Here is a 24361-nt window from a genome sequence, read left to right on the forward strand (position 1 = left end):
ATTACAATTCCTTCTATACCATTAGATAAGTCTGATACATTTATTACCAACTTCATCAATGTGCTATAGCAGCTGCAAATTCATCTGAGCAGTAAAATCAATATGTTGAAATGAGATTAGATGATTTTAAGACATCAAACAGTTGACATATTAACTGGATTTGTCCAGTTCTATGTAGTGTAAGTTCATGGACTGTACGTATATAAAGATGGGCGACATGACAGCCCCTGAAAAGTGAAAAGTTAGGAGTTAATAAACTCATCTCGATCTCCAAACACATTTTCAGTTCAATCAAGTGTGCTCTTCATTGGTTGGAACAAAACCTGCAGCCAGTATGGCCCTTTTTACAACAGTCTGGACTAAGTCTGGCAAAGGGAATCTTTGTGCACCTTGTCTTAATATTATCATGCTGCTTTCCACAATATCTTTGACTAAGATGATGTCAATCAACAGTTGCCATATTTTAGATGTCAAGTTATGCTAGCCAATTGTTTTGCAGTTCAAAATTTTATCAGTGTTGGATTTAATCATTGAAAACATATCCTGGTATGAGTCACGACAAGTGTCCCCAGATATTTGAAATGTCTTAACATACTATGTTCTTAGACATAAGAATTTAAATACAGTTGGAAATCCCAAGTATACTCAAAACAATTCTCATTTGATTTCCAACATTCATTCAACATTAATCAGTGCCTCCAGAATTTGTGGGCTTGTGCAGCTCTACGGTGAAATTTTATTTTACCAGTTTATAGATTATTTACATTATAGTTGTGGTGATTGGACAGAGTTGCAAAGTCACGCAAAATGCACTGGGATTGGCTGAATTTGCATTAATTGTTGCAAATGCAACATTCCAACATCCTGGAGGGACTGATTAATTGTAACATATTACAAGTAACGTGCTTTTCTTAATATAAATGCAGGTGATGTGAGTTTAGGAAGTTCCTCTTCAGTGAGGCAAGAGGAGAGGGATTCATGGCATTCACTGTGTAGGATGGAAAGTGGAGAGTGGACAGCTTCCTGCACAAAGCCATGAATGGATATGCAGAACATTGGAGCTTTGTGGATAAGCTGTGGCTTTCGTCTCACGGACAAGCTACTGTGGAGTGTGGGTTCCCAATAAAAAAGGAAATGGAGATGTACAGCATGGAGGAGGATACTCTCACAGAGACTAATCAGCTACTACATGAGGGTGTTTGGTGGAGGTGCCACTAACTAAAGAGCTGCTAAATGTGTGTGCAACTGCATGTAGCTGCTATAGAATCCACTTGGAAGATGAGAGGAAGTAAAGTGGAAAACAGAGCAGAATGTCAAGAGGAAAAGGGATGAAGATGAGCTTGAAGAGCTGTACAAGAAAAGAAGCCTCATTGTAAATGTATGTAAAACTCCAGAAAAGGACACAGGCAGCCTGAGAATATAACAGGGACCAAGATGGCAGAACACATTACTAAAATCCAACTCCATGAAAAAAAGATGCACAAGAAGGAGTGATGGTGGACCCAGACAAGGAAACTGAAAAGAGTGCAGCAGAGATATGCCTTATGTCCCGAGGAGAGTTTGTGTTAGTGTTGTCTGGATGTTAGAACAGCTTTGGTGCTGACTTCTCTGTTCATTTATTTCTCTTGTTGTAAGAGTTGTGTGATCCGCTCCTTACATTTGTGTTGTTTTTCAAATAAGTCATGTACATTCTTTTTTTCTTTTTTTTTTAAATTAAGCCCTTTGATATGCTTGAACTGTTCTCTGCTTGGTGAATCTTTTGAATTGACAGTATTCTCAACACTGAAATAAATAAAGGTGAAGGACTCAGTAAATTATCTTTCTTTTCCGCCAATTGCTATAACCTTACCCAATATTTATTGAGGTCTTTAAAAGGCAGGGTAGGATTTGAAGCAACATTTAACCAGAAACAGCCCTGAAATCACCATCACCAAACTCCATTTAAATAATCAGTCATTTCAGTGTGTACAGAGCCAACATATTTTCACATCTAACTGGGTGATTTAAGGGTTTATTTCAACCAAACCATAGTTGGTGATTGTTGGAACAGTGGAAAGATGAACCAAGATGGCTTTTTTTGAGTTTAATTGGTTGTTGTTGTTGTTGTTGTTGTGGACAATGATAAAAAATTACTGTTTATTTAAATGGAGTCTGGTGGGTTTGACAGTGGCCATTTTTAGGTTGTTTCTGCTTAAACAAAAAGGAGCTTTTAATCTTTAACAGAAAGGTCCATCTCTGTAGCAAATCCTTTCCATAATGTCAGACACTAAGAATCGAATCACAATCTGAGCCTGTCAGTGATAAATACTTTTAGTGGATGTAAACTGATGATACACAGTTGCCCCAAGAGATACCATTGAGATTACATTGAGGCCAGACAGTTCAGTGCTGGTTTCATCAGACCAAAGAATCTTTCTCACAGTCTGCAAATCCTTTAGAGGCTTTCCTGTGTCTGTCACTGAGGAGAGGCTTCTGTCTGGCTACTCTGCCATAAAGCTCAAATCAGTGGTGTTGCAGTGAGGTTTGTCCCTCTGGAACATTGTCTCAACTCTACACAAGATCTCTGGAGCTCAGTTAAAATTACCATCTGGTTCTTGGTCACCTCTCTTACCAAAGCCCTTCTCTGATTGCTCAGTATGGCCAGGCAACCACATCTAGAGTCCTGATTGTTCCAAATCTTTTACATTTAGGATTATGGAGGCCACTGGGTTCTTGGGAACATTCAATACAGCAGAGATGTTTTTGTAGCCTTCCCCAGATCTGTGCTTTGACATTATCTGGTCTTGTGCTCAGAATATGTGGTGTATTGTCCCATATATTCCATAGATAAATATCTACAGACAAAGCAAAACAGTTGAATCTCAACTGATACGCTGTTGAAATGTTACATAATACTCCATAAAATATCTGTGGGCAGACTGTCTAAATAAAGTTTTACAGTAAGACCATATATAGACATCCATTTTCAACGGCTTATCTTAGGTCAGGTTGCAGGGGCAGCAGGCTGAGCAGAGTATTCCAGACGCCCCATCTCCCCACGATGCTTTCTAGCTCCTCCTGGGGGACCCATAGGCCTTCCCAGGCCAGACAAGATATATAATCCCTCCAGCGTGTTCTGGGTCTACCCTGGGGCCTCCCACCAGCTGGATGTGCCTGGAACACCTCTAATGAGAGGTGCCCAGGAGGCATCCTGATCAGAGGCCAGAACCACTTCAACTGATCCCTTTCGACACGAAGGAGCAGCGGCTCTACTCCGAGCTCTCTCCCCTATCTCTAAGGCCGAGCCCAGCCACGCTCATTTGATGAATTCTAAATCATGAGTTTCAAATCATGTATAATCAATTAAACTTATCAAAGGTGGACTCCATTCAAGCTGTAGAAACATCTTAAAGATGATCAAGAGAAATGTAAGACACAGCGAAATTTTAAGTGTCATAGCAGAGGGTCTAAACAGAGGTGGGACACTGTTAGTAGAGGCACAATTCCTTAAAAGGGCTTTAGTTTTTCAGATACCACCTTGTATTTTCACAAGTTTAACATGTCCTCTTCATAAAGTGGGTGGTTGTGACAAAATACAACAAACGGTGATAAAAAGTGAAGAAAAACAGTATTCTGATTTCTGCCCTACATCTCATAGCAGTATGACTATCAACATATGTATTTATCATAAGACCAGAGCCTGACGCTTTTAAATACAAAGTTGTCATAGACAGGAATTTCACAGACACCTTTTAGAGAAAGTTACTTTTTTCTCTCGAGGTAATATCTGATGATGGTATGTTGGCACAGTTCAGGCTATCACATTGATTAAGAAACTGCACAAAAACTAATGGCTTAAGGTGGTGCAAAAGTGTATAATGTGTGAGGAGTAAAATGCATTTGTTTATTTCTTTTTTATGTTAATATATATATAACAAAATATGCAAAAATAAACTTTTTGATATCTTTTACACTTTTGGAGATAAATAAAAAATCAAATTAAACTCCATTAGCCCCCATGGAGCTCAGGATTTCAAAATGCATGTCTTTTTCAAAATTTTAGACCAGGCACTCCAAGTTCCACTATACCGTAATAGATGGTGTTACCCCCTTTATAGATTTTACACAGATTTCTGAAATGCTTTTCAGTTTATAAGTATTATCATTTCCATTCTCTCCATTTATTCTCTAAGTAATTTACTACAACTTATAAGATACAAACACCATTCCAACTTCCAAGTTCTGGAACTTTTACAGGGGCTAAACAAGTCCCTGCCTCGGAGTAGGTACTCAGAATGGCCCCGAGAAACTCCTGGCTGGGGCTTGGTGCTGATTGGATATACTCAAGGCGGGATGTGATGTTTTGTAATTAATAACATGGTTATCATAGATTAGCTGGGCTAACCGTTAGCTGTTAGTGGTGTCTGTAATAACTCAATAAACGGTCCGTGAAAAAAAATATTTTTTCAGCGGATATCTTAGTTACAACATGATTGAGCTAGCAAAGCAGTTTTGTGTTGCTATGTGTGGTATTTATTCAGTTTTGGGAAATCACGATGTCTAGAAAGCATCAGTAGTGGCTGCAGCTGACAGGGACAGCTAACAGCAGCAGCAAAGCTAACATCAGGACGTCATCTGTTAAAAGCCTCCCGTTGTTGGATACAACATGAAACTACTCCAGTTAGCTCAATCATGTTGTAACTAAGACATCGCTGGAAAAATATTTTTTTCATGGACTGTGACCGGAGTTATTACAGACACCGCTAACGGCTAACGGTGTCCCTATGCCCCTACGTCGCCCCAGTCAAAATGGTCGCGCAACGATTATGTCACATACAGAGCCCGGTAACTTTACAGGAACCTTCCTCCTACTCCGCTCTCTCAGTGGAGACATGGCGGTTGAGAGGGCAGAGCGAGAGGATGTTCCTGTAGTAGTTCCTGCCCCCCAAATAGTACCAGGAACTTCTTCAGTGGAAACGGGCCTTCTCTTGGATGATGTACATTTTTAGCAATGAGTGAATCCTCAAGCATTTCAAAATATATATTAATTTTGACAGGATTATTTTAACTACATAGTCTAATCCTCACTTGGAAAAAGTATCACAGAGCGTTGTTCCTGTGGGCCACAGCAACACTAAACCCCTGAGCTTGCCTGAGAAGGACAAATTTCACAAACCCGCCATTTCTGAATATCCTATTAAGAGAGACTCTCACTGACGGCCTGTTCTATTTTGTTCTGAAAATGTCAATGTGCAACCTTGTTCTGTGGATGGTAAATGAGGTGCAGACTTCCATCTGTGTCACCAGTGATGAGGAAATACAGTGAGTGCTGGATGGAGCAGTGAGTGACAACAAACCTGCCCACATTTAAGAGGACTGTTTGCAGTGGAAATGCTAAATGGACCTCGGGTCTAGATACCATGTCTGAAGGGTTACTTTTGGTTTCAAAGGTACTATACTGAAAGTGTTTGTTGAAAACAGGGCTTAACACTGCCTTCTGCAAAAGTGCAGGGGACATGTCCCACCCCAGTATCGGGCTTGTTACTCTAAAAATGTAACTCATTACTTGTTACTATCTTCAAAAGTAGTAATATCACTTTACGTATTACTCTCTGCCTACAGTAATAAGTTACACTACTTGTTATATAACTTTTCCTTGACACCCCAGGTGATGGTTAAATGTCTCCCCAAAATTCAGATGTGCTCTGTGTGAATGTCAGGATATTCGCCAGTAAGTGTAGCTAAGGCTAGATCACTTGCAAATGTTTTTATTTCTTTTACCTGGGGTCTCTTAAGTTGTCTGTGACCAGTATTTTCCCAAGGATCTTCCTCAAAGATGGAGAGTCACTCCTGGAGCAACATTTCATCCACAACAAATACATACGCAAGCTTCATTACTTCTTGTGGCTACAGCTGCCCACGAGTAAAATCTAGTTTTGGTAGTTTAGCCAGTGTAGCGCTACAGCCGACCTCCATGGCCAAGGAGGGCTCACCTTTGGTGAGGTGTATTTCCTGGAGCTTCACGTTGTGCTGTTGGTCATAGTAGGTGTTTCAGACCTGTGATTTTAGGATTTGTTTTTCACAGTGGAAAGAGTTTTAGTATGACTACTTGCAGCAATAGTGTTCTTGTCATCTCTTCTCCCGACAAAATCAAAGTAATGAGAATAATTCCAGCAGCTAAGGTAAGCATTTCCTTCTTCCAAACTAACTTGCTGCTTCGTGGCGTGCCTGCACACCGTGATGCTTAAAAAAATAAGTCTACTAATGTGATTGTTGTATTTCAAATCAGTGGTGATGTAGTCTTGCTCACCAGACCTTTCTCAAGAAAAGAAAGGTCTGGCTGGGCCGACTCTCACTTTAAGATTGGAGAAAAAAACGCCCTGGCTGCTTGTATTTCTTTCAACCAATCACAATCGTTCTGGGTGGTGCCACAGCAACGGTGCGCTTGCAAAAATATTCCCGGGGGGAAACAGATTTTGGTGTAACACGCCCACAAAAATATTGCCTACAGGATGCGAACCATGGCAGAAAAATGGCTACATCCCCGCAAGATCAAACACTGCAAAAGTTAGAAAAGGACGTGTTGAAAACGGTTGAAACCTGCTACACAACTGGAGGTGGTAGGGCGGGACTTCAGCGGGTGGCTCGTTCCGCCCAATGAGAGGCTGATCTATGCAGCGAACTTCCGCCCATTCAGATTAGTGGTGATGTGGTAACAAAAGTAAGTTGTAACTAGGCTATTTGTTTGGTTTTGGGGTAATGGTAATATTATTACTTATATTTTATTAATAATTAGGTACAAACTGAATAAAGACATATTATAACTGTAAGGCGATACTGCCCAACACTACCCACCCCACCACCCATAAATTACGGCCCTGGATCTGAGTACTTAAGTCAATGTGATATTTTCGTTTTTAGTTTCTGATAAATTTGAGAAAAAATATTTTTGCTTTGTCATTTTGGCATCTTGAGTGTAGATTGATGAGGGAAAGAAATGTAGGCTATTAAACGATTCTAGTATAAGGCTGCAACTCAACAACATGCGAAAAAAGTGGAGGAGAATCCTTTCAGAATGCTGTTTATATTTATTTTTCTCACTGGTTTTACAGTATTATTTCATAATGTCTGGTTCATGCTATGTATTTTTATTTTTTAAATCACATGGGTTTCCATATTTCTGAAGCTCCTCAATCCCGACATGAATTCAAAGTGCTGCAAACTGCTCTAGTGCACGTCTTCAACAGTCCAACAGCGGACAGGCTGTTTGTTGTGTCCTATGATGATGTGACGGTGGCGGTGGGAGGAGGGAGGGGCTGGGAGGCTGGCGAACACACTCACACACATTCACTCACTGACACACACACACACACACGCGCACACAGACAGCAGCCGCTACAGGGAAGATGGAGGATGGTGTGGCAGCGGCGGAGCGGACCTCCAGCCTGCAGCAACATCGCTGCTGAAAGCAGGTGAGTTCTCGGGTGGCTGGGCTCAGATACCGCGGAGTGTTAGCCGACACCTCCAACACAACACGGTGACTCAGAGCAGCAGACAGCTCTGTAGCGGCTGTGCGGGGAGCTGTGGGGACGCTGTATTGTCGCCGCTCGGTTTGTTGACTGTTTGAGGAGTGGCTACAGGAAAAGATAACGGACCGTTTCAGAGGCCGTACCCGGATTCAGATGGATAGGAACCTAACAGTGTTTGTATGTACGAGGCTTTGTGCCGGGCTGAGGCGCGAGCGGTTGACATGAGTGAAACGGCCCATAGAGGCCCTGTTGTTGGCAGGTGCAGAGTCCCAGCAGGGCTCACCACAACCCAGTCAACACTCTGGCCTGGTTGAGTCTCTTCTTGATGCTTCCTGGGTTATGATTCTGTCCAACCAGGACTCCAGCTGAGTTTCCATCAGTTCATGTGATGCAGAGGCCAGAATCACATACATGTGTTGTGCAGAGGCAGCCTGTCTGTGTGGCTGTGTTGTTGTTGACAGAGATGCTGCAGGTTAGTTACTGGTTGTGCAGTCTGTTTGGGCTGCAGCACCACCTGCAAGAGGAAAACCAGCTTCATCATGTCTTCAAAGCAAACACAAAAGTCCACATTCTGCTTTTTACAGCTGTAATCACATGTAGTCATCCCCTTTTTGTAGTCAAAAAATGCCAGTATATTTTTTAATGTATTGTTAACAGTTATTTATCATTAAAAGGAGGATAAAGGTCTTAATGAAATGTCAGAAATGCTCCTTTACCTCTCAGCAGCTGAAGGGGCATGGCAATGTGTGTGTTTGATTGACAGCAGCTGGCAGGCAGTAGGGGATAGAAGCGCTTGCTTGTGCTGTAGTTTACAAACCATAGATGGACAGTGAGATTTGCATGGTGTTGGAGCATAGGACCACACCAGCATTTGAACAGACCGAGTAATATTTTTTGGTAAATTTACATACTAAATAGTTATAAATAATACATTAGCAGTAGGGGTGGGAATCATAAGTGACCCCGCGATATGATATTATCACGATACTTAAGTCATGATACAATATTATTGCAATATTAAACATATTGGTATGTATGTGAGTATTGTGATAACATATATTGGGATATATTGCATTTTCTTTCCTAATTTCAGCTGCAGACTGTGTTCCCAAAGAAAAACTTTGTCAACATCTGTTTTATCTAATCAAAGAAAGTTGTCAGTCTGTTTATCTCACTGTGATCATTTTTATTGCAACAAAATCTATCTGAAAAGAGCATTTTTTGCAATATTAAAATTTTTTATAATAAAAAAATCGATTTATCGTCCATGTTACTGTGTTGTATCGATTTTTCCCCTAACCCTAATTTAGCAGTGAATTTTCCCTGGTGAATATTTATTTGGTTGCTGGAATAACAAGATAAGGCGCAGGACAAGACACATGTTCCTGTTTGTTACTAGTAATTTAAGAAGAAGACTTTGGTGGAAGAGGTAATGGATTAGAGATGCACGATAATATCGGCATATGATCAGTATCGGCTGATATTAGCTTTAAAATGAATGATTAGAATAGGCCAAAATGCTTTTTCTAATTTGCTCAATGAATGAATATTACATACATATCATTGCATATCAGATACTGGCCATTAATCCAATATTGTGCATCCACAACGTGGGCTGTTGTTCATTCTGTGGCTCTTGTGTTGCAAGTTGCTGTATGACTTTTAAGATAGTGTTCAGTTTGAATTAAGGTTCTCAGTCCTAACCCTAGAGATTAGGGACTCTCAGTTCTGGTCCTGCAGTAGGACCAGTTCAGCCTGCCTAGCTTTACCCTCTATCAGCTTGTTAATTGCATTCAGCTGTCAGATGTGTGTCAGATTGGCCTCTGTAGCTCAGCACTGATGGGCCTTTTTCCACTGAAGGCATTTTGGAAAATTAATGATGACTGCTTTAATTTCAGGGTCCTGGTACTGTTCATGCTGACTCACTGTGGTATCATGGCTTACTGAGCCATCATTAATGTCATCACTAACACCTGTGCTTTTCCTACTTTGACGAGTCAAAATGTCTGCTGTCACAAATGACTATTCAGTGAACACTGGACACCTTGACTGTCAACCTGACACAACGTATAAACTACATTTCAATCAGGAGAGACACGTTTTTATGGTAAAAGAATATTTATTAACGTGAACAAATGAATAAGAATGTGAAAAGTCTTTGGCGATTAGACCCCGTAGAGATGGTTTGATTTAAAGAGGGTGATGAATCCATAGGCGAATAGGGAACCCCCCTGGGGTCTAGACGCTGCTGGTGGTGGTGGTAGAGGTGGTGAAGATGAGATGAGAGGAAGATGGAGAAGTGCTGATGATCTGGATGAGTAGAGGAATGAGTCTTTGAGAGCTTGTCCTGGACTCTGGATACGATGGCTGGAGGTGACCGGGGTGGTGACATCAGCAGAAGAGAGAGCAGATTTAAAATTTTGCAGTGGCATCCTGATTGGCTGAGAGATCGTGGCAAAGTGTGATTGGATAACTAGAGGAGTGAACACCCATAGTCAGCTGATTAGAGGGAGTAGTGAGAGTGGGATGGAGAAAATGTGAAAGGGTGAGCACAAGAATGGTCTTCCTGATTGAACTTACGCTGAGCTTCATCAATTACATATTGAAGGGATACTTTGCAGATTTTCAACCAGCTGTGTATCACAACAGTGAAGCCAGTTTGTGTAAATGAGCTATGGTAAACTTCAGCCAGATCTCCCTGCTCATTTCTCAGCTCAAATCTGGTGTATGACACATTTTGCATCAACTGCCCGCCACCACAGACACAAAGAGGATAGAGGGGGACTGAGAGAGAGACCAGCCTTTTTCTCTCTTTCAAACTCAGACCAAATTCAGACCAGTCTTTAAAACTAGGCAGTGCTGATCAAACATAAACCAAGATACTGTTACTTTATTGCCAATTTCTTGCCTAAAATGTCTTCAGAAACATATTTTAGTGCACTGTTTGGCTGTAATACGAAAGTTTATGAACAAGAAGCAGGCACCATACTGTTTTGAGTATTGTAAAAACTGAGGCTGGAAAAACTGACATCAAATGGTAAAAGCAGTGTGCAGTGCTGAACAAATATGGACAAGGATTCTGTTACTGTGTTGCCTAGTTCTCGTCTAAAATGGTGGTAATGTTTATTATCACCATTGTTTCCTGTGGAAAAATGCCCAAGCCCACAGTAGCCTACATCACCCTTCGGCGGGAGTGTTTATTTGGCCCGATATGGTGCAGTGTGCTCGGGTAGTTGTAGGATTTGTACCTCTTGAGCAAAAGCAAATGCTGCAGCCCTATCTCTCTGTTTTCTCTGGTTATGTAGCACCAGTTTCAAAGTATTTGCACCTTTCTACTAGGGTTGTCATGATACTAAAATTTCAAACTCGATATCGATACCCAGGAAAATATTCAATACTCGATACCATTTTCGATACAGCAGCAAAAAATTAAGAGGCGTGTAATTTTTTAAATAACGATCAGAACAGTATCATCAATGATAACAACAAAAAATCCCCCAAAATAAATAACCAGAAACAAGATCTGTCCATACAAATGTATTTATCTACAGCCCTGTTTATTTTCTGTGCTTCTGGTGAATTGGCACCATATTTTCGTTGCTGATCAAATAGAGTTGGTAGTTTAGGCTCAGGATGCTCAGGATAACTTTTCAGACACACATAATTGTGTTGTTCTGTTAAACTAACATTGTCTATTAATGTTACAGACGGGCATGACTCATAAAGTTTTCTGCTTAGCTCCCACATTAACGTTAGAAGTTATATTTTAGTTTGATGCTGGCGACACCAGCTGCTCAGCTGCTAGTGAGGGGAGGGGCTGTACCTGCCGTCTGCAGCGTGCTGTTTTCACTTCACTAAATATTTCCAAGGAGCGCTTTTTCCTTTATCATTTTTGACCAAAACTGGCTGCTCTGATCCTCCTGCAGCCGCGCTGGCCATATTACAGCAACAGAAATGTGTGCATGCACAGCCCGTGTCCATCGGACCCGTTGCGCGCACCCGACAGGCGCTGAGGTGGCGTGCACTGTTAGTATCGATACTTTTGTAAATTAGTATTGTATCCAGATACAGCGTTTGAGTATTGATACTTTTCAGAGTATCGATACTTTTGACAACCCTACTTTCTACTGCATAGAAAGTCTAGTTTTATAAAAAGACCAACTTTAATACTTCATACTTTAACCGGAGGCAGTTGTCCTTCTGCTGTATTTTAGTATACTGGATGTATGTGTTGTTGTTTTTTTATATTGTTCACAATGCAGATGCTGTAAAGTCCAAGACAAATTTCCCACTGGGACAAATAGTCTATCCTATCCTATCCTATCCTATCCTAACTACACAGTGTTCAAATAAAACTCTAACAAGTTACATAGTAAATAGGGCTGTCAATCAATAAAAATATATAATTGCAGTCAATTGCATTATTGTCCATAGTTAACTCACGATTAATCGCAATTAGTTACACACTTTTTATCTGTTCTAGAGATACCTTAAAGGGATATTTTTCAAGTTTTTAATACTCTTATAAATGTAGGAGTGGACAGATATGCTTGCTTTATGCAAATGTATGTTTGTATTATTATTGCAACAATCCAAAGCAATGACAAATACTGCCTAGAATATAATTCAGAATAACCTCAAAGGTATTGCACGCTTAAAAAATATGCTGAAAGAATACCATGGCAAATATAGCCCAATAGACCAATAGTCAAATAGACTGTTCTGTAGAGAAATTGTGATGGCTCATAGAATAGAATAGAATAGAATAGAATAGAATAGAATAGAAAGAACTTTATTCATCCCTGAAGGGAAATTCAACTGTCCAGAAGCTCATAAAAAACAACCACAGTTCCCCTCAACAACACAGTGGTATGTGCAATGCAACGCATATGTTTGAACAGAGCTGCCAGGCCGCTGCAGTCATATTGCGTGTCTCAGTGGTTACTGTGCTGACTTTATGTTCCCTGGACCACTGTGTGGCTGCCTGCATAAAGTGCTTGGCGAATGTGTCGGTGAAGTGCCTCTCCTCTGTCTTCATAACAGTCTATGCAACTGACGTTTCCACTGTGGGTCAAAATAATGTGCTGTGACCCAGAGGTAACTGTGATTACTCAGAGAAGTCCAGTAATCTCTAGCCCCTTTTACAGTGCCAGATTTTCGGCGAATGTTGGGCTGTTTTGCCGGCAACCTGCGAGCGTTTAGACACACAGAACCGGATTGGCGAGTTGATCCGAGGTGCCCAATTTTCGCCTCATAGGGTAGTCATATTGGCAGAACCCTTTTGGTTTAAACAGACCAAGGCGGCCTTCTGCAATGGGAGTGGCTGTTGAAGACTTGTGGGAGGAGCTGTTGATGACGCCGCACGTGCGACCCACTGGCGGTGGATAAACAGGAAACAACTGATAGCAGGAATTAGTGAGCAGCTAGTAGCAAGAGGGAAACGCAAACCAGACAGACACTGTAAAGATGAGCAACTGGGGAGACAAGGAATTGTGCGCTCTCTTTGCCCTCGCAAAGGAAGAGGCCATTAACTGTCAGATGACAGGAACGGTGAGGAACAGGCCGACTTACGAGAGAATCGCCGAAGGACTGACCAGCCGCGGCTACCCTCCTGCGTCACTGGTTACGTCACAAGCTGAGCTACACGTTTTGTTACTTGCTCACGACCCCCATTGCCCCGAAAATTGTATTCTTTATAAACAAAAGTAGGCAGGCGGCATTTTACTGCACTCCCCGATTTTGTTTTTATACTGCCAATTTGCACAATTCCTATTTAAAAAGGGCTTTGGGTAAGCGCAATCGTGTTTGTCTGTCCCAGCGCCTCCTCTGCTTTAGCTTTCTCTTCTTCATACAAGTTGTGTATCTGTGTTACAGTGGTGACTCTCAGAGGCACTTCATACATGCAGTTGTTGGATGTAGTGCGAATTATTTCAAGCATACCCACGTCCTCAAAAATGTTAATCAGCCTGCAAGCTGTAGCCCCACATTAAGGTATTGCTGTTGAAAGTTTGTTGCCTGTAGAGTTGTCCCGGCATCTCCATTGCAAACTTTCCGTGCAGTGTGGTCTGCCTTTGGTGAAGGGGAGGAGGGCTCTTTGCATCAGCCGTGTGCTTTGCAGGCAAGTGGTATTTGAGACTCGACGTACTCTGGTGGTAACTCAATTCACATCAACAGTGAGTGCAAATAACTTTGGTCTTGTGGAGAGAACCATCTGGCAGGGCTTTAAAGCTGAACTTGACATTCAAAAGACGGCATTCTTTATCCATTACTGCTGACGGAGGTTTGTTTCTCTGTGTACCAGCCATAACGTTACTGCTGCGTCGCTTCCTGATTTCCCAATGATGACCCTCAGTGGACGGAGGGTCATGATTATAGATCATATGCACGTTAATTGCACATCAAAAAAATTACTGGCGTTAAAAGGAATTTGCATTAACCTGTTATTATGGCATTAACTCTAACAGCGCTAATAGTAAGTAAGTAAAAGAAAAATCTGATGGGAAATGATGTAGCCAAACGATCAGCCCGTCTACAAACTGACTCAAAAGCCTGACACTGATAATGTGGAAGATAAATGGTAGAGTTGTTCTTTTTTTCCATTACTGGTGATCAGATAGGGGAGCTAAATCAATCAGTGTGGTAAAAGCAGGAGGTTCTAGGCAGCGAGGAACCAAAGTAAATATGGAGGCTGAATATGCAGTGTTATAATGCATGTCTCTCTCAACAGATTTCATTGTGTTCAGTAATTCTCATTGTAAAAAAGGTAGGAGTGTTGACATTAAGTCCAAGATTAACTTACTTTGTTATAACAAAAAAGCTTTTGTTAATGCATGGCAGGCATGGCTGACATTTATGTGTTGATCATAAAATATATGAAATTAATGAATAAACAACTTGCAAGTGTTGACAAAGACTGTGGATTCATTCAGAGCCATGTGACAGATGCAGTAGATTACCAGTCTAGCATAGTGGAGACCTGAGGACAGAAGCATAAAACTCTGTGTAGAGACACAAACATAAAAGTGCACATGCATTCTTTTTGTCAGATTTATAAAGCCCCCTGGATGCCTGATTCTGTTTTATAAATATCAATCATTGTGAAACTGGGTGCATATCCACTCCCAGAGTGAGCAATAAATAGACATAGAAAGGCCCTTAAACATCCGTTTGCATATCAATACTTGTGCTCTCATTAGACCTGTTGATGGCAAAGAAAGTGCAGTTTCACAGATTGTTGCATCAGGGAGGTTCTCCAACAGCATCAGAGCAGCTGCCATTATGCATGGCTTTGGCTATTTATAGTGTTCATATACCGCTAATTTATCACATGTACCCATAAACTATCACTGCAATCATCATTATTAATCTTCAGAAGGTTGATTGATGCACTAGTAGACTAATCTATAGAGCTCATATTAAAACAGACCCTACAAAGTACTCCACAATAATTGACAGGGAAATAATGGCTCCAATTACTCAAGTCAATAATAGTTACATTTATAAATGTGCCCTTGGCATTTTACAGAACATTGTGTAAAATGCAAACAAACAAGTTATGCAAACAATGTTTTATTATAATGTTATATCTTTTACCTCGTATTCCATGTCTACCTTATATCACTGCAGCTATCTCTTGAAAGCTGTTCGAAAACTGGTGTGTAAGGTGCATGCATTCCCACCACACATTCTTCATAAAGAAATACCACTTTATGTGTAAAAATGATGCATGCATGGTTTTTATGCATAAACATGGTTTACACATCCAGCCCCTGGTGTGAGTTCCACACACCTCCTGGAGCGCAGCCTCTGTGGAAAAAGGTTCACTTAGAAGTATGGTCAATGCACATGCCACATGTATATGGAGGTCCACATAATCACCTGTTTCCAGTGGTTTTTTTTTGACTTGTTCATCAATCCAATTATGAGTAGAAATTTCATCTTTTATTTGGCTGTAAATACACAATTACACGATTAAAAACTAAATCCAAGCTGCCTCACAGCAGCCCATTGTTCAAAGTAACTGAAGTCTAATTTAATGTGATGCGCATTATTTTACCCCCTCACGACTGTCTTTGCCTATCGTACAGCCAGCACTGAATAACTATTCATTCAGTGGGCTGACGACACTCTTAGAGAGTAACCATGGCATTCACCATTTTCAGCTGTCCAATGATATGAACCCTTGCAAGTCCTAAGTATGGGAACCTTTGCTATGGCTTCTGTCCATCCCATTTGATTTGAATGCAACATTACATCAACATAAACATCCAGTGCACAGGAATGGTTTTTGTTCAGGGAGACTCTGGCTGGCTCACTCAGGCAGTCACTGAGTTCAACCCATAGAAATAGAATGAGACTAGAAAGGACATTTAACTGTTCACTTGACTAGTTCAAAGGAAAATGGCAATTGCTGTTAGTTGTTAGGGTGACTGACAACTAGGGTTGCAAATTTGTAAGCACTTTCCTTAATTGATAATTGGTAACATGAACAATCAATCAATTACTTTTATTTAAAAAAACAAAACAACTTTGCTTATACCAACAATTTCAAATGCATTATTTTTCCTCAATCAAAGCTCACAGCAACATATTGCATATTCTCTGACAGTATTGCCTAGCAAATGAAACATATAGAGAAGCAGAAGCTTAGATGTATGAAACACACTAAATATAACTGAATAATGCTTCGCTTTGCTTCCATTTTTTCTTCCAGACCCCAATATGGCTGGCTTTTTATGAAACAGTTATATTGTCCCTTTGTTTGTTAATGTTACTCACTGAAACATGCTTTCTAAATACACCATTCAACTGATAGAGCTAGAATGTAGTAGGAGACTACACATTGTTCATTGTTTATATTTCAGAATCAAACCTTTATGTGATTAAGTAATTTTTACATGTTCAATCAAATTCTTAATGACCAGTTAACTGTTGAACAATCATTATCATCCCTAGTGACAGTACAGGTCAGTGGGGCTGTAAAGTGTGTCAGACTCACAAGTTTGAGAACTCTGTACACACTAAACCAGCATTTTCCTTTTGTCCTTTTGTTAAATCCAGCAATCCCCATTTCCCCATTGCGGCAAGGCAACGGAAATGGAGACCTCTCCATGCTCCGTACTCAGTGCTTAATTTGTACAAGCGGCTACTCCGAATGGAATGGTTGTGACATCTAGTGTTGTCACCGTACCAAAATTGGGACCAACGGTACGATACCAGTGAAAGTATCACGGTTCTGAGTAGTATCATGATACCACAGCAAAAATGAGGCAGATGTGCCTTTTGTCATTTATAAAAAGATAAATCACTTTTCTATAATACATCAATGATATTTCAATGGAATAAATTACTTATTGACTTATTCACACTTCAAAAACAGCATCAATAAGTGATTAACATGGGGGGATTGAAATAAAATAAATAAATAAAATAAAAATCAACCAGCCACCCTCCTCCCCTGACAAGTAACTACAGTCCCTAAAGTGTGGTGAGGTTTGTGGGCCGTTACCTGCCACAAAGAGAGAAATGTGAACAGCTCGTTTCTCTTCTGACACGCCACATACCTGTGTGCCGCCACGGCTCGGCTGTCCAGGTACTACTGGGCGGTCATGACACCAATGAAAGAGGAAATTAGGCTACTGGACCTGGAGTCGGACTTCTCTGTCACTGGTAAGCCGTTATATTGCGCCGCAGAGCCGCCATAGGCTAGTCACAAATGCGAGTCAAATGCTCGCACGTAGAGTTCTGTGGAAAACAAATCACTGCCGACAAGTAAAAAGAAATAAATAATAACTTTCACTGCTCAAAGATACTCACATGCCTGGAAAACAAACCACTACAGCAGCATATTGAGTGCCAGGTGGCCAGCGTGCACCATTATTGACCAGCGCGCGCCGTTATTAGATGGCGCATGGACACTCACCCTCTTGCGATCGGATTTTGAACTTATCCCACAGTAGTGGTACGTGAGGCACCGCAGTACTACGGTACTCCACCCTGCAACACTGGTGACATCAGCCAATACTGTATGTAGTTTTTAGATGTGAAAAGTTCTAGACCCATGCAAATTAGTTCCGGAACGCACCATGGGCCTTTTCTGAGAAGATCCTGGTATGTGTTCCAGTACGTTCTGGCTCAAATTAAGCACTGTCCGTACTGCTCCACTGCTCATTCGGTTCTTTATGCAAAACCTCACCTCAGAGAGTTTGTGTCTTTCTGCAAGTTGTTATACAGAAGTTAGCCTGCTACAACAGTCACAGTTCTTTACAGTGGCAACGGTACACATAAAACATGGCTGTGGCTCTGACCATCTACTTTGTTAATATCAATTTCAATTTTCTTATTCTTTTTTATTTGACGACTTATTTGATCAATTGATAGCGTGAACCTGGAGTTGGGAATGAATTGTTAGCGTACATGCTTTGCTGTCTCCATCAGATAAATGGCAAATGTCATAGTGATAATACCATTATTGCCATAGTCACGTCTGTTTATATAAACACCAGCACTGACCCTTTTAATTTTGTTCAGAGGGGCAAAGGGGCACTTGAAAACAAAGGGTAAGGGTAAAATAAGAAATAGGGTTGTGCCTTATTCTTAATCTTCTACCTGTACAGCTCTCTCATGTGTGCACAGATTTTTTCTCTGTACCTGCTGATTTGAGAAACAACAGTTGTTTTGAAGCTCGTACTGTTCACACAGTGCATCAGTGTGATCCAAAAACTGAAGTGTAATGAACCCTTGCAAAACATTGTGTGAGGAAGTTGTCAGGCTGAACATTAGTGCATACGAGAACACACCACCAGAGAGGCACTTTTTTATCTAGGTAATAAGAATTGTGACACAACCCTAGCCCGTTGCTCTTGACAAATGTGAGGTGATGGATCGATGAAGAGCACTGGATCCAGAAATGCCCAAGGCTCCAGGAGCTGCTACCACTGTCATATCACACAGTCTACCTCACACAGTGTCTCAAGATAAAGGCAGATTAATGTGTGGTGTTGGCTGTGTGGTGAAGCTTTGCCTGCTCATCTTGGCTTGTATTTTAATATACTGAGCATGTAACCACACAGATAACTTGTATTCCTCACTCAACCCGCCCCATCACCCTAAATCTGCATTGGATGACAAGGTGATGACTGCCCCAACAGTTGAGCCCAAAAATCTCAACATCTACACATTAACTGCATATTTGAGTGCACAAGAACTGAGCTCTGCCAAATTAAGAAGCATCTCAGCTCTGCTACAGGTTAGACCTGTTCCAGTTATTACACAATCACCTGATCGTGGTATTTCAACTGACCTCAATCATTTCACGTAATCTTTGGATTCCACACTTGAAGGAAATTTAAAGGGACAGTTTACCCCAAATTCAAAAATACGTATTTTCCCTATTATCTGTAGTGCTATTTATTAATCTAGAAGGTTTAAGTGTGAGTTGCTAAATGTTGGCGATATTGGTCATTGTCTGTTTTCTCTCCAGTGTACTGAAACTAGATGGCACTCAGCTTGTGGTGCTCAAAGCGCCAAATATATCCATTTGAAAAATGTAAGAGCAATGTAGGGCTGGGCGGTATGGCCTAAAATCAATATCACGGTATTATACTGGGGGGATGCAGTGACGGTATGATATCGCGGTATTGTCTTTTCTCTTTTTTTTACACCTTAAATAAAACAATTTAAAAAGCCATACAAGTCTAGGATGGAAACTGTTTATTGTCAGAAGTAAAACGGTTGGTAATCCATCTATTATTGTGTATAAAATGTTACATAGTATGTATAAACATTAGAGGGAAGAGGGAGGGCCGGCGGTTCCCGGGCCCCCTTCTCCTGCGGGCCTGGGTTTGGTGGTTGGCCAGTCCACCTCCATCGCGTAGCGAGGGAGGTGTATGAGGCCAGCTGGCCGCCGGGCCCCATTCTGCCTCCGTAGCTGGAGTACTGCGGTATGAAGGTAATGTTAATCACAAAAGCAGCGGCTCATGTTTACCGTGTTAAGTTACCGTCACCGCGAATACCGCCCAGCCCTAACTGAGGCAGGTGCGATGACATCATCGACGATAGGATGGTAGAGCGCAAATCTCTACCGTGGGCCAAATTTATATCATTTCTACCGTCTACCGCGCAGCCCTAGAGCAATGTGTCTTTCCAGAAATCATGACCCTGTTACTCAAGATAATCCAAAGACCTTGTTGGGAGCAGTTTCATAAAGGGACTATGTCTTTCTACCAAACAGAAGGAAGTACTCATGTAACATTAGCTACTTCAGGAGTGCTCAGTGAGCTAGCAGTACCCTTCCTTCTGCGCGGTAATAGGGTTGGCAGATGTAGTTCGGGGAAGGGATTATGGATGGGTAAATACAAACACACAGCATTCACCTGGGAGACTGGTGTTGGTGCCCTGTGTGAAATATTGAGTTCTTTTTATGTTAACGCAATTAACATACATGTCACATGATGTCATGTGACTTTTTTTTTTTTAATTTACTCAAATTACATAACACATTTTTTTTGTAGCTTAAGTACTTTTGTTGCCCAGCTCTAAAGTACGTTTTGGTGATGAAACCTATGTTTACTGTGAACTGAAGTGTCTTTAAAAGATGGTGGTGGTGTGGTGGTCATTGTCCCTGACTGTACAAAACTGATGCCAGAGTAATGTTTAGCACATCATATTTTGAAATGTAGGGCCACTGACTGAGCTGCCATATTTGACGAGTTGAGAGTAAGAACATGTTGTCAGCTCATATGAGACCATATTTGGTGCTATCCAAAATGAGACAAAGACAGATAGGTGCCAATGACATGGACCTTCAGCGGCTAGTATAGCAACTCAAAATCAGCCAACACAAACTCCTCGCTGGATCAGCAAACTTTCTGTTGCTGCCACTCAGGTAAGACTCAGCCCACTGTGACTCCCAGCTCTGGGGTATGTGCTGGTTGAATTCGAGTTGCTACAGCCACTACTGAAGGCCCCTCTCTGGAACTTTCGCCAGCTCTCATCCCGGCAAATAGTCTTCTAAAGGCAGTGAGTGAGGCAGAGGGACCACTAAGTGTGCTAACTAGGTAATTCTTGACTTCATTTGTGGTCTGATAAATAGAGAAAGAGAGAGAGAGCAGGGCAAGGGGCTGAGTGAATACAATACACAGCTCTACAATGAAATAAGATTTTACCCATTCTAAATAGTTGAAAAAAAAAAAAATAATAATGGCAGCATGGTGGTGCAGTGATTAGCATTACTGCCTCACAGCAAGAGGGTTTCTGTTTCGATCCTTGGGTAGGCATTTGAACCCCAGGGTGGGGGAGCCCTTCCTTGTGGAGTTTGCATGTTCTCCCCATGTCGGGTACTCTGACTTCCTCCCACAGTCCAAAGACATGCAGGTTAGGTTAAATTGATGACTCTTAATTGGCCGTAGGTATGAATGTGAGTGCAAACGGTTGTCTGTCTCTATGTGTCAGCCCTGTCATAGTCTGGTGTACCCTGCCAATATCAGCTGGGATAGGCTCCAGCTTCCCATAACAGGATAAGCGGTCATGGAAAATGAATGGGGAAAAAAAACATAATAGAAAAAATAAAAATATTAATAATAGAAAATCAGTAGGTAGTAGTCAATGTTGATGTTGTGGTGACTGCCACAAATAAATACTGATATGGAAAACACTGCAGGGAGAGCTAAATGTAGCAGCTTAAGTTTACTACAAAAGTATATATTTTATATTCATTCTATTGTACATGTACATTTTAGTAAATAAGTGAAGTTTATTTAACATTTCATCGTTTACAGAGCAAGGTCACAAAGTGCTTCACAGGAATAAAATTGTTGAAAAGAACACCGTAAAAACAGTTATTAGTTATTTTTACCACATTTCCATGTAGTATATGATGCTGCTGAAATAACAGTCTGATAGACTGACATGTAATATGCCTCCTCATATCAGGGGTCGTGTTAACCGGATATTCTCAGTCACTGACCAATTTTTTACAACAATGACTGGAAGATCTGAATTCCGTCGGTCATTTTGACCGGTTGCAATTACCACCCCTGCCCACATGGCGTTTTCACACTGCAGAGAAAAAGTCATTCATCTGCTTCATATAGCGTTGTTGAGCCCTGGACACACCGGACGCGTAGTGCCGCACAGGCGCTTGACTGTCCACACAGGCAGCGCATTTCTTCTGTGCTCTCTGCGCTGGTTAAACATGACTCCACTTGTCTGTTCCTGTCAGTACTCATTTTTTCACTTCAACAGGTCATTTTAAACATGGTAAGTCCATGTTTTAATCGTTTTTTATAACGTAATAAGTTAATTACAATTTGTCATTGCATATCCATGTATTGAGCGTGTTGGATAAACACTGAATGAATAGGGCATATTGTTCTGACCATTTTATTTATGTAGTTATATCTGTAGGCTCAGTGATACAAAATTAAAATTGTAATGAAGTGATTAGGGTATTGAAAAATGTGTTCAGTTATGCACTGTTGTGTTATTTTAAATTATAAACACGGTATTTTCTCCTCACGTTCCTCTGTGCATGCTGTTATTTTATTTTGAAAATTGGCCGGATTCTCTGTGTCCGACTTCCTGTTTGGTACGAGCCGCTCTATGCAGCTTGACAGAAGCGCTTGTGGCTCGCGTGAAAAATAGACTAGACGCCGAACTGAAGTGCTGCCTCCGCGGCCTGTGTGGACAGTCAGATAGGTTAACATGGGCACCGATTGAAAACTGCCTCCGCTGCTGGGCGCTGCACTTCAGTTCCGCGTTCGGTGTGTCCAGAATGGCACGAGTGTGTGGATGTCTGTTCATATTTTCGTTCATGTCCTTATTAATGCACACTTTATAACTTGCTTGTTGGATTTATTAAAAACGAACGAATGAAAGCTAAATATCTTTGAATACCTTAAAGGAAAATTAAAATGACTGGTAAAAATGGATTATGACCGGATTTTTATGACCCTGTCGGTCAAAATGAGCGGCGATGAAAAAGTCTAGCACGACGTCTGCCTCATATACTATACAGTTTCTAAAAGTGTACTATTCAACTTTTTTCCCATCTAATGTTAAGAAGTAAAAGAATATTGCGATAAATCAAATTGTAGTACTTAAAATACATATTCGAGGCAGCATCCAATGATGGTGATAGTATCAAATTGGGAGACAAACATATCATCCCAGCACCAATTAGTTTGTATAGTCCTCTGTAGTACATTGTACACTGCCACTGAAATAGATTGAAGATGCTTTGTGGGTCACTTGATCACCACAGTGTGCATGGGGAATGGGTGTTTTGGACTGCAGGTGGTTTTAACAATCAGTGTACAGCGAGCAAACAAAGAATAAAAGATAATGGCTTTATACACAGTATCTGCATCGGCTTGTGATCCTTTGCTGTGTGTCACTGGGTTTGTTCTGGATCTTTCCAGTCGATAAGATTATAGAGTGTTCCCACTTTGCCAGTTTTACTTTCTTTGTCTGAAAGTCATCACCAGAATACTTCCATATAACAGACATTTGACCTTTCTGCCAACAGTTTCCTCATTGTTGTTGCTAATGAGCCTCAACTGTCACTGTAATTTATATTATTTATTCTCCTGTGCACTTACCATGAACAAACTCCAACCCTAGCTGTATTAAAGTAACTTCTATTTGATTGGCTGGCTTATAAAAGCCACATTCTGAAATCACGTACAATACAAATGCCAGAGTTTATCAACAGTTAGGCAGAATGTGATCATGTTTTATGTGACATAGACACTATTTTTTATCAAATAGAATAGCAAACCCTAATACTCAGAGGCTGTGAGCTGTGTTTTTATCTGTATTTTTATGTAAGTAAAGATTTGTGTGCCATCTGCCTCCTCAACACCTGTGGAGGCTCCACAGATGCTGATGAACTCGGCCTCAGGCAACAGACCTACTTGTTATATTCCTGGTAACACTCTGACTTTCACATAGGGACTCACTAAATGAGTACAGTTACAAATAAAATTGTTTATACGAGCCATTGAACACATAAAATGTAGTTTTAGAAATGTACATACTATGTGTTTGTTGGCTCAGTGAGGTACTTCCATTATGTGATACATAGTGACTGCCTTGAAGCCCTGAAACTCCAGGGACCCCAGATGATCAGGATTACTTTGTGTTAACTGGTCTGTACTAATTTATTTGAAAATAGCCTTTGAAATAGGGATAGCACATCACCAAACATAGTGGGCCTTATGATAGAGCATTGTTTTGTTAAGATTTAATTTCAAGACCTATTTTATTTGAAATTTCTACTTACATGTAGAAGAGATGCATGAGGAGATGAGCAGACTAAATGTTTGATATGCTTGCGTGAGACAAGCTGAAAAATGCAGCTCATGCAGTGCCATAAACTGCAATTCCTCTAATGGCCACTTGAGGCTGACTCCAAAAGCGAGTTAATCCCTATAGACCTGCCATGTTAAGTTGCCCGCCTTTACAGCAGAAATAAACGGCCTGGTACAAAAATGTTTTTGGTCTCTTTTGCTAATTTCCTCATTCATTACAGCTATACAGGGTGTGTTTAATTTAAAGGTTTAAAGTTACATATTAAGAGCAGGCTGCTTTGAGTGACAGGCTGTCTGTCAATAGTGTCTTCGGCTTCTCAGTCAGATCCACCCCTCCACAAACCAATGAGTGACATTTTTTTTAACAGCCTGTATATATATATATATATACATTTGACCTTTCTGCCAACATATATATATATATATATATATATATATATATACATACAAACACACACACACACACACACACACACATATATGTATATAGCTACTTAATGAATTCATTTGTGTCAGGTCGTAGAACTCATGGCCTTTACATTT

The 24361-nt window shown here is 40.8% G+C and overlaps 1 protein-coding gene across 1 annotated transcript in view; it reads left to right on the forward strand.

Moving 5' to 3' along the window:
* Window positions 1–7359: 7359 nt before the first annotated feature.
* The window catches only part of apba1a (amyloid beta (A4) precursor protein-binding, family A, member 1a), an 85271-nt gene continuing 68269 nt past the window's right edge, over window positions 7360–24361 (forward strand). Inside the window, exon 1 of the mRNA XM_049579873.1 lies at window positions 7360–7451. The gene's annotated coding sequence lies outside the window, so the exon portion shown is untranslated. The remainder of the gene's footprint in view (window positions 7452–24361) is intronic.

Source organism: Epinephelus fuscoguttatus, linkage group LG6 (genome assembly GCF_011397635.1).
Source record: "Epinephelus fuscoguttatus linkage group LG6, E.fuscoguttatus.final_Chr_v1".
Classification (NCBI taxonomy): Eukaryota; Metazoa; Chordata; class Actinopteri; order Perciformes; family Serranidae; genus Epinephelus; species Epinephelus fuscoguttatus.